The sequence below is a fragment of the Microtus oregoni genome, unplaced genomic scaffold (genome assembly GCF_018167655.1).
Source record: "Microtus oregoni isolate MIOR12 unplaced genomic scaffold, Mior012 000035F_ref0000213, whole genome shotgun sequence".
NCBI lineage: Eukaryota > Metazoa > Chordata > Mammalia > Rodentia > Cricetidae > Microtus > Microtus oregoni.
The window spans coordinates 24,586,831-24,595,752 of record NW_024543094.1 but is presented as its reverse complement, the minus strand read 5'-3'; the positions used below and the strand labels follow the sequence as shown (position 1 = coordinate 24,595,752).

Below are 8,922 nucleotides of genomic sequence, written 5' to 3'. Positions count from 1 at the left end.
TGGGGGCTGCTAAACTAAATCTACATATATATTTTAAAGGCATCTTGACTTCAAAATTTGAATCTAAGGATATGTTACTTTGGAAAAGAGATTTTGTTTTTGTTTCCACAGAGGATGGGAACCTGTTGATTTCTTCTAGACTAAAATGGTTTGATGAAACAAGATCCCCTGAAAAGTCTCCATGAACTCTGAAAATAGTTTGCCCAACAAATAGTAGAAAACAGTTTGGAGAAAACTACATCCAAATTCCTGAAATGATTGTTTATAAATGTTTGTTTTCGTTTTAAAAGAGTTGGTTAGCCGGGAGGCGGTGGCGCACTCCTTTAATCCCAGCACTCAGGAGGCAGAGGCAGGCGGATCTCTGTGAGTTCGAGGCCAGCCTGCTGGTCTACAAGAGCTAGTTCCAGGACAGGAACCAAAAGCTACGGAGAAACCCTGTCTCAAAAAAAAAAAAAAAAAAAAAAAAGAGTTGGTTATAGATGGTTAATGGTCACAGTCAATTTCTTTAAAAAAAAAATAAATAATAAAGATATGATAAAGAGATAAATACTTTGCATTGGTATGGATCTTGCTCTATTGATACAGGTTCTTTTTTTTAAAAAAACAAGTCTTTTATTTTCCCAAAAGACATGCCAAATAGTTCTTAAAATTCAGGATCTTGTTTCTGGAGCTGGTAGCTTAGGTCTTACTCATCAGGCTGTTGCACTGCTCCCTTTTCAGACACATGGATATCATCCAAAAACTTTCTGATAACCTTGTTTTTAACTGTTGTGGTTTGCTATATCAGAGCCACTGAGTTTGAAACAAGTTCAATGTCATTTCCTTTAAGGATTAACTCATCTTTCTGGGCTCGACAGAAAGAACAAGCAGCGTCTGATCTCATCTGAACCCTGTGGATGTAGTTTTCACCTGAGAAATTTTGGATTTCAACCAAAGACCCATTCTCCTGAATAACGATGTTGATGGGGAAGTGAGCATACACAGATCTCATCTTGTAACAGAAGCCCAGTGTAATACCCTTGATCATGTTTTGAAGCCCAGTGTAATACCCATGATATTACCCGACCGTTTGTCAACCTGGAGCCTCTTCTTTCCAAGGAGACTCAGCTCTACATGGATATGATTGAAGTCCCTCTGGAGGGTTCCTCTGGGGCCCTTCTTAATAACTGTGTGCCCCTTCAGAGCAATGCCCACATTTTCTGAAATGCCGACAGTCTGATTGCTGAGAATGGTCTTCATTCTCCAAGTAGATGGGGCAAAGAGAGAACCCTATTGATACAAATTTAAGGTCAATTTTGTTACACTATGTATATGTATTTCTGCTCTTGTTTAAGGTATTGTGTTTGTGCAGATCATTTAAAAATATAATTAAGAAATACAGAATATTTAATTAAAAATATAATTTAAAAATATAGTTAAGAAATACAGAATAGTCATCTATAATAATCCAACTTTTGATTATGTTTTCTAGATGTAAAGAAATATATTTCAGTTAGATAGATAATTTTCAACATTTCAAAGACCTACAGAATAATGGCATTTAAGATTTTTTTAAGAACTTAGACTTTTCTTGACAATGAGACATGTCTGCTTATGGTAGCACCAATTACTTCTGAGAGGTTCATGGACATTGAAGAAACTTGTTATGTAATTTGACTTCAATGTGACAAGACTAGCCATTTGGACAAGAAACTGCTCTTACCTGGACTGCCTGATGGTATGCTGTATAACCTGGACATACAGGACCCACAGAAAAAATGATTGCTGAACTTGCCAAAAGAAGGGGAGACAGTCCTTCAGGGTTCCTGCTTCATGAACAAGTCTGCTAGATGTTCTACAGGACACAGAAGAAAGTGCCAATAAAAGCGAAACAGTCTTTCAGATTCCCTGCTTCATGAAAAAGTGTGCTAAATACTATGGGCCTACCAACATTCAAGAAGAATTTTTGGTGACTGTTCAGGCATTGAGTTGTCTCTGTCAACCCCAGAGTTTTAGAAGTTGCTTACAATATACTCCCTGTTTAGTTAGGTAATAGTATTTCCTTCTGGGATCTTTGATGGAGTTGAAAATAGATAATTATAGTTATAGTTTTCCTTAGTTATGATAAAAAGATAAGTTAGATATAAAACTTTAGACTCACAAAGAAATATAGTAACTGTAATTCTTGCTTGCTCCCTATTTTGTTATATGCAATTTTACTATGTTAAAGTTAAAACCTTCCTTTTTATTTAGACAGAAAAGGGAAGGTAATGTGGGATTCCCCCTCTGTATGCTATAAATATGTTTTATTCCTATTTGTTAATAAAAAAGCTGTTTTGCGCCATGGCAGGGCAGATTATAGCAAGGTGGAAAATCCAAGCAGAGATAGAGGAGGAAAGAAGGCAGAGTCAGGGAGATGCCATGTAGTCACCCAAGAAGCAAGACATGAGGTAACAAACCACAAGTCTCATGGTAAAATATAAAATAATAGAAATGGGTTTATTTAAGATGTAAGAGCTATCTAGGAATCTTCCTGAGTCATTGCCAAACAGTGTTGTAATTAATATAGTTTCATGTGGTTATTTGGGGCTGGGTGGCTGAGAAATGAAAAGCACAGTCTTTGATTACAATGAAAACATTCTCAACAACATTAACAGATCTACTAGCTTAACTATTGGTCAGGTACTTTGTAAAAGTTAATAAATGAGTTGCTATACGAGTTAATAAATATTTTCAGCAATCCTCAGAAGAGTACATCAACTTCTGTAACTTTAAGTGAAGTCTACGTACACAAAATAAATGCTAGGACAAAATTTAATCTCACTTGTTTACTATTTGTGTGTGTGTGAACATGTATTGTTTGCTTTTGTACACTATGTGTGTAGTGCCCATGGAGGCCAGAAGAGGTCATTGGATTTCTTAGACCTGTTGTTTGGAACAGTTGTGAGCTCCATGTAGGTGCTATGAACCAAGGTTTTCTGAAAAAGCAAACAGTGCTCTTCTGAGCCATCTCTCCAGCTCATCTCATTTGAAACTGCAATGCTTACCAAGGATTTCCATAAGATGTTGTAACCTGAAGAAAAAAGCACTCACACCTTGATTAAAATTATTCACTTATTGCTGAAGCATAATTTGTGATTTCAGTCATTCCATACTTCACAGAGGAGAAACAATGGGGATAGGTAACATATTTAGGTCCAAACTAATAAGTAAAGATAGGAGTCCCTTAGCTCTTTAGTCCTGTGGTTGTATGCTATCTTTAACAGGTTTGATAGGAGAAAATATTCACAACACATTGATATGTAAATGCTTTCAGTTTATTTTACAGATGAGATTAGCTATTCCCAAGCATTCATAAAACAAGTATGCAGTCAGAAAAAAATGAAATAATATGTGAATAAGCAGATTTGCAATTTTATATTTCATCTCCATTAAACCCCCTTGAGTCTAGGAAAGGGGAAAATGACCCCCGGGAGAGATGCTTCTCTGATAAACAGCTGTTATCTTTCAGCTCGCTAAGGATAAGGGAATCATTTCTGCATTTGTGTCAAAGACAAAGCCATTCATTTGTCACCACTGCTCACAGCGTAGCTTCTTCCATATCAGACATAAAATATGTCATTTTACAAAGGAGTGTCCTTTTCTTTGATTGTCTTCCTTCTGGGCTTTGCAGAAAAAAATAGAATGATTTTCTGACAATAATAAATAATACTAACTATATATTTTAAGAAGTACCAGTTTATGATTAAACAAATTTATTATGCATGTCTGCATGTTTAAAAAGTACAAAGTCATAGGTGTTTAATGATAAATTATTGTGCCAAATTATTGAGTTTCTTTATTTATATTTCATGTGTGTGCACATGCTTGTTTTTCTTTATTTTGCTTTTTAATTTATTTGATTATGTTTTATGTATATGGGTATTTTGTCTGTGTATATATCTGCATACCATAAGAGAGAATCAGATCACATGGGACTACAATAACAGACTGTTGTGTGCCACCATGTGGGTGCTGGGAATTGATCTCAGGACCTCTGGAAGAACAGCCAGTGTTCTTAACCATTAACATCTCTCTGGTCCCCTATCTATACACTTAACATGTATGCCTATGCACCTGCATATCAGGTGTCTGCTTCACTCTCTACTTAATTTTTTTCATAATATTTTCGTATATTTTTAAGAATTTCATACATGTATGTAATGTGTTTTGATTATATCCATCCCTACCTCGCCCATCAACATCATGTTGCTGCCTCCTCCTCCTCCTTCTCTCCACTAAATCCTTGTAGTGCTTCTCATATGTACATAGACATTGGGTCATCCACCAGAGCATAGTATAGTAATAAGAGCGGCGGGCTACGTTCCTGGTACCCGGCTGTCCGCATGGCTAGCTTTATCTGAAATAATTACACAGAAACTGTATTCTTTTAAACACTGTTTGGCCCATTATTTTTAACCTCTTATTGGCTAGCTCTTACATATTGATCTAACCCATTTCTAATATTCTGTGTAGCACCACGAGCTGGCTTACCAGGAAAGATCTTAACCTGCGTCTGTCTGGAGTGGGAGAATCATGGCGACTGACCTGACTCAGCTTCTTTCTCCCAGCATTCTGTTCTGTCTACTCCGCCTACCTAATTTTCTGTCCTATCAGGGCCAAGGCAGTTTCTTTATTAATTAACCAATGAAAGAAACACATAGAAAGCAACACCTACATCAGCATAGTGGCTGTCCATCACAACAACCACACATCCAAAGAAAAATTCCTCTGTCTCCCAAAAGCAATCAATTGCCAATAGCTTCTCAGCCTTATGATCCCCTCTCCCAAGCATGTTCGATTGTTGATTCCAGCCCCATGTGCAGGTTTTGCACAGGTAATCACAGCCTCTATGAGTTCATGGGTGTGGCGGCCATGTCATGTCCAGATGACAGCATTTCACAGCACTCTTCTCAATCCTCTTGCTTTCTTCCGCAGTGTTCTCTGAGTCCCATTAAGATTAAGGAGTCATTGTCACTTATTCTCAGTGAGAATACAAGTCACCTTTCTCTTTAAAGTCCTGCAAGATGAAAATAATTGATGATTACCAATCGGATCCTCCAGTCTGGTTCTTCAGGGTACATTATATCCTGCAAAAGCCCTCTGGAGGTCAGGTGGTCCACACAGCCACTCTCTTGACCTGGTTTACTAAACACTCCAAGTCAATGATCAACTGCAATTTGAGAATACCTTAGAATGTGTTCTATTTGATTTTAAACATCATGAGTAAAATTTCAGATTTCAGAGGTGAGCAGGATGATGCAAGCCTGTGATCCCAAGGAAGAACCTGAGCAAAAAGGAGGACACTTTCAGGCCAGCCTGGCCTCCAAAGAAAGAATCTATCCTAAAACAAAACCAGAGACACAGGGAAATGGCTCAGAGAGTGGTTGTGCACGCTTGACAATCTGGGTTTGCATCCCCAAAACCCACATAAATGCCAGGTAAGGTTGCTGTAACTTCAGTGTTGAAGGACAAAAACAGGCAGATCCTGGAAGCTTGTAGGAAGCCAGCCTACCCAAAAGGATATGCCAGCGTAGCCAAAATGACAAACCAGTCTAGCCAAAATGACAAACCAGTCTAGCCAAAATGACAATCCAGTCTAGTCAAAATGACAAACCAGTCTAGCCAAAATGACAATCCAGTCTAGCCAAAATGACAATCCAGTCTAGCCAAAATGACAATCCAGTCTAGTCAAAATGGCAAGCTTGACAATCTGGGTTTAGTAGGATATCGTGTCTGAAGTTAATAACGTGGAGCAAGAGGGCAACATTCAAAGATCTCCTGTGACCCCCACATAGGTACAGTGTGGACATTCTCACACATACATGCACATACATACACACCACACATACACAGACAGGCACAATTAAATTCAACATAAACAACGAGAGAGAAACACAGATAGAAGTACACTTGGATATTTTTAATTTTTTAGGCATAAATTAAACTACTAAGATTTTATTTTACAGGTCAAGCCAACTTTGCCTCTGACACAAAACAAAGCTCAAACACAAACAACAAGAAATATGAAATACTTAATGTGAACACATTTGTTCTGATACTTTTCTGTTGATTTGACACAAACTAGAGTCCTTCTGGAAGGAGGAAAAGCAATGAGAAAAATGCACCCACCAAACTGCCTTGTGAGCCAGCCTGTGGTGCATTTTCTTGATTGGTGATGGATGTGGGAGGGTCCAGCTCACTGGGGGAGTTGTGATCCACTGGTGGTACCTCCAAGAAGCTGATCAAGTCAGGAGGGACAAGGCAGTAAGAATTCCTCCATGGCTTCTGCTTTCAATCCTGCCCTCCTTCAGTTCCTGTCCTGACTTCCTTTGGTGATGGGCCGTGATGTGGAACTCTGAGCTGAAATAAACCCTTTCCCCCACAACATACATATGGTCATAGTGCTTTACCACATCGATAGAAACCCTAAGACAAAGTTGTTACTGCTATGAAACTGAGATAGCTGTACTTAATGGAATTCTATATCTCAAGATATTTTAAGCGTATGCTTTATATAGAGTTTTAATATTTGTGAACAACTTTTGGATCTTCCTTGAAAGTCTCATTGTTGAATATGCTGCTACATCTAAGCAGATTTTCACAGATATCAAGTCAACAGACATGGTTTCTGCGTCACCTTTTCACTTCTGTCGGTGGCTTTGGTCTGGGAAATGTGCCCCTGGCTTTTTTTATCGAGGGCTTGGATTCAGCTGCTAGCACACTGAGGGAAGATCTGGATACTCATGAAAGTGGGTCCTCGTTGCAGAAAGGGGTTCTTGATGGTTAGATCTGCTTCCTGGTCCCCTTTGCTCTCTGCTTCCTGTCCAAAATGAATTGAAAGACCTTTGTCACATGTTCCTGCTCCACAGTGTCCTGCCTCACCTCAAACTGGCACCTCTGCCGTCAATGACTGAGGTCTGAAACCTCTACTAGTGCACTGAGATCACCCCTTTACCTCTTAGGTTGTTTATGTCAGACATCTTGTCAAAATAAAGCAAGCAGTCCCCAAATAACACTATATATTAATCTAGTCACCTGACAATGATGTTAGAATACAACCTGCAGTATAAGAAACACCTCAAATCTAGCCCTCAGACTTTACATCATCATTTCATCCAATTATCAAATTTATAAAATGTAAATTGGCACAGACTTCCTAAGAATAAAATGTTCTAAAATTATAAGAAGGACTGCAACAATATTTTTTACCATAAAATTCTGTATGCTGGTTTCATACATTCAGTTATGTTAACTTCTTATGGGAATGCTTAACAAAAATTAGTTACCTCTGATAGGGCAGACAGATCAAAGGGACAATGCTAACAACCTTGGTGAATCACTGAGTTTACTGGACCTATTTAAAGGGATTATCCACGGTCCCCAAAATGCTGTGTCGTAGAAAAGTCTCACTCCAGCACTGGTGATGACCTCCCAAAGCTGGGATGAAGTGTTGTTTCATTTGGCCTTCAACCACCTATACGGTCCAGACAGCACTTCCAGGGATCACATGCAGGTGGGTAGACTTACACACAGGTGGGAGAGGAGGTCAGGAGGGAGGGCTGATGACCTCCCCACCTCTCCTTCTATAGAGAAAGTAAACTGTCTCTATTTCGTAGTCATCACTGATGCTCTTCGGAAAGCATGACTTTCATAATGGCTACGTTATATCCGGGAGGTGAGGTGCACAGACTCATTCCGTTCAGCAGTAACTGAGAAAGTTTTCAGAGAAGAAAAAAATAAAAGGAAGTAACAAAGTGAGGTCCTCAGAAATCAGATAATGCAGCCCTGGAAAGGCATTTCCAAAGTTTTACCCCTTCTGCAGTGCTCTCTGGGTTCTATGAAGCGTAAGCGTCTAGAGGGAAGCAGAGCATGACATGGCAGCTAAGTTACCGGAGACTAAGCAGGTGACGAATTCTTCATGTCTGCAAATCGTCAGAGGCCAAATGGCAACTGAGTGAGTACAGCCTGACTGTGGCTCCATTGATCCGGGGAGCAGAGGCGGCCAGTTCCAGACAGAGAATGGAGGGCAACAAGAAAGACCTGATGACGTCAGGACAATCCCGCCCCCGCCCCGGCTGCCTGCACAGAGGTTTGAATGGCAGTAACTTCCAATTGTAAGTCCTTAGATAGTAACAAGGAGTGAACAGCACTAAGAAGTCTCTGCAGAGATTATGCTGTGCTCATTTGAAGGGGTAGGTATTCCAGTTGGTACATCGTTGCCCTCTGCACTGAGTCGTATTGCCTGAGATGCTAAGCAGGAGAAATTAAAAGACAATAGTGGTGCAAAATGTTCTAGCTGCTGCCTCAGATGAAAGGAACTGACTCCTTTTTTTTTTCTATTTTAAAAGGGTCGTTTTGCTTGATATAAACTTAGGTTTCTACATATCTTTAAAACACTCACAAATTCCAGAATGAAAAATTCTCTAAGCAGCCAAGTTGACCCTAAAGTTATACAACTCTCAAAATAAAAAAACTGTGTTTTCTTATCCGCTATTGACTTGGGCATGCCTTCTTCTCATCTCTTCATTTTCTTGTCTCAACCCTGCAACTAGTAGGGATTATGGGTATATGGCATCCCACCCAGCTCCCCAAATGACTTATTCAAACTACATTTTTCTATAAATTATTTTTATTGTTATTCTTATTTGTGTGGGGGTTTATGTGCATGTGTGTGTGTGTGTTTTTATGCGTGAGTGTGGGGGTACGGTGTGTCCATGTCATGACTCACATGTGAAAGTCTGGGAATAACTTCAGCGAGTCAATTCTTGCCTTACACTGAGTTCCAGTTTGCACTCGATCTTCAGGCTTGTGTGGGAAGCACTGTTATCAACAAAACCATGTTACTATCGCCACGTGACTTTCAAAGTCAATATATAAACTGTAAATAACAATGGCAATAGG

General features: G+C 39.3%; 1 pseudogene; it reads right to left on the bottom strand.

Moving 5' to 3' along the window:
* Window positions 1–685: 685 nt before the first annotated feature.
* LOC121432749 lies at window positions 686–1,239 on the bottom strand (annotated as a pseudogene).
* Between the last annotated feature and the right edge of the window lie 7,683 nt (window positions 1,240–8,922).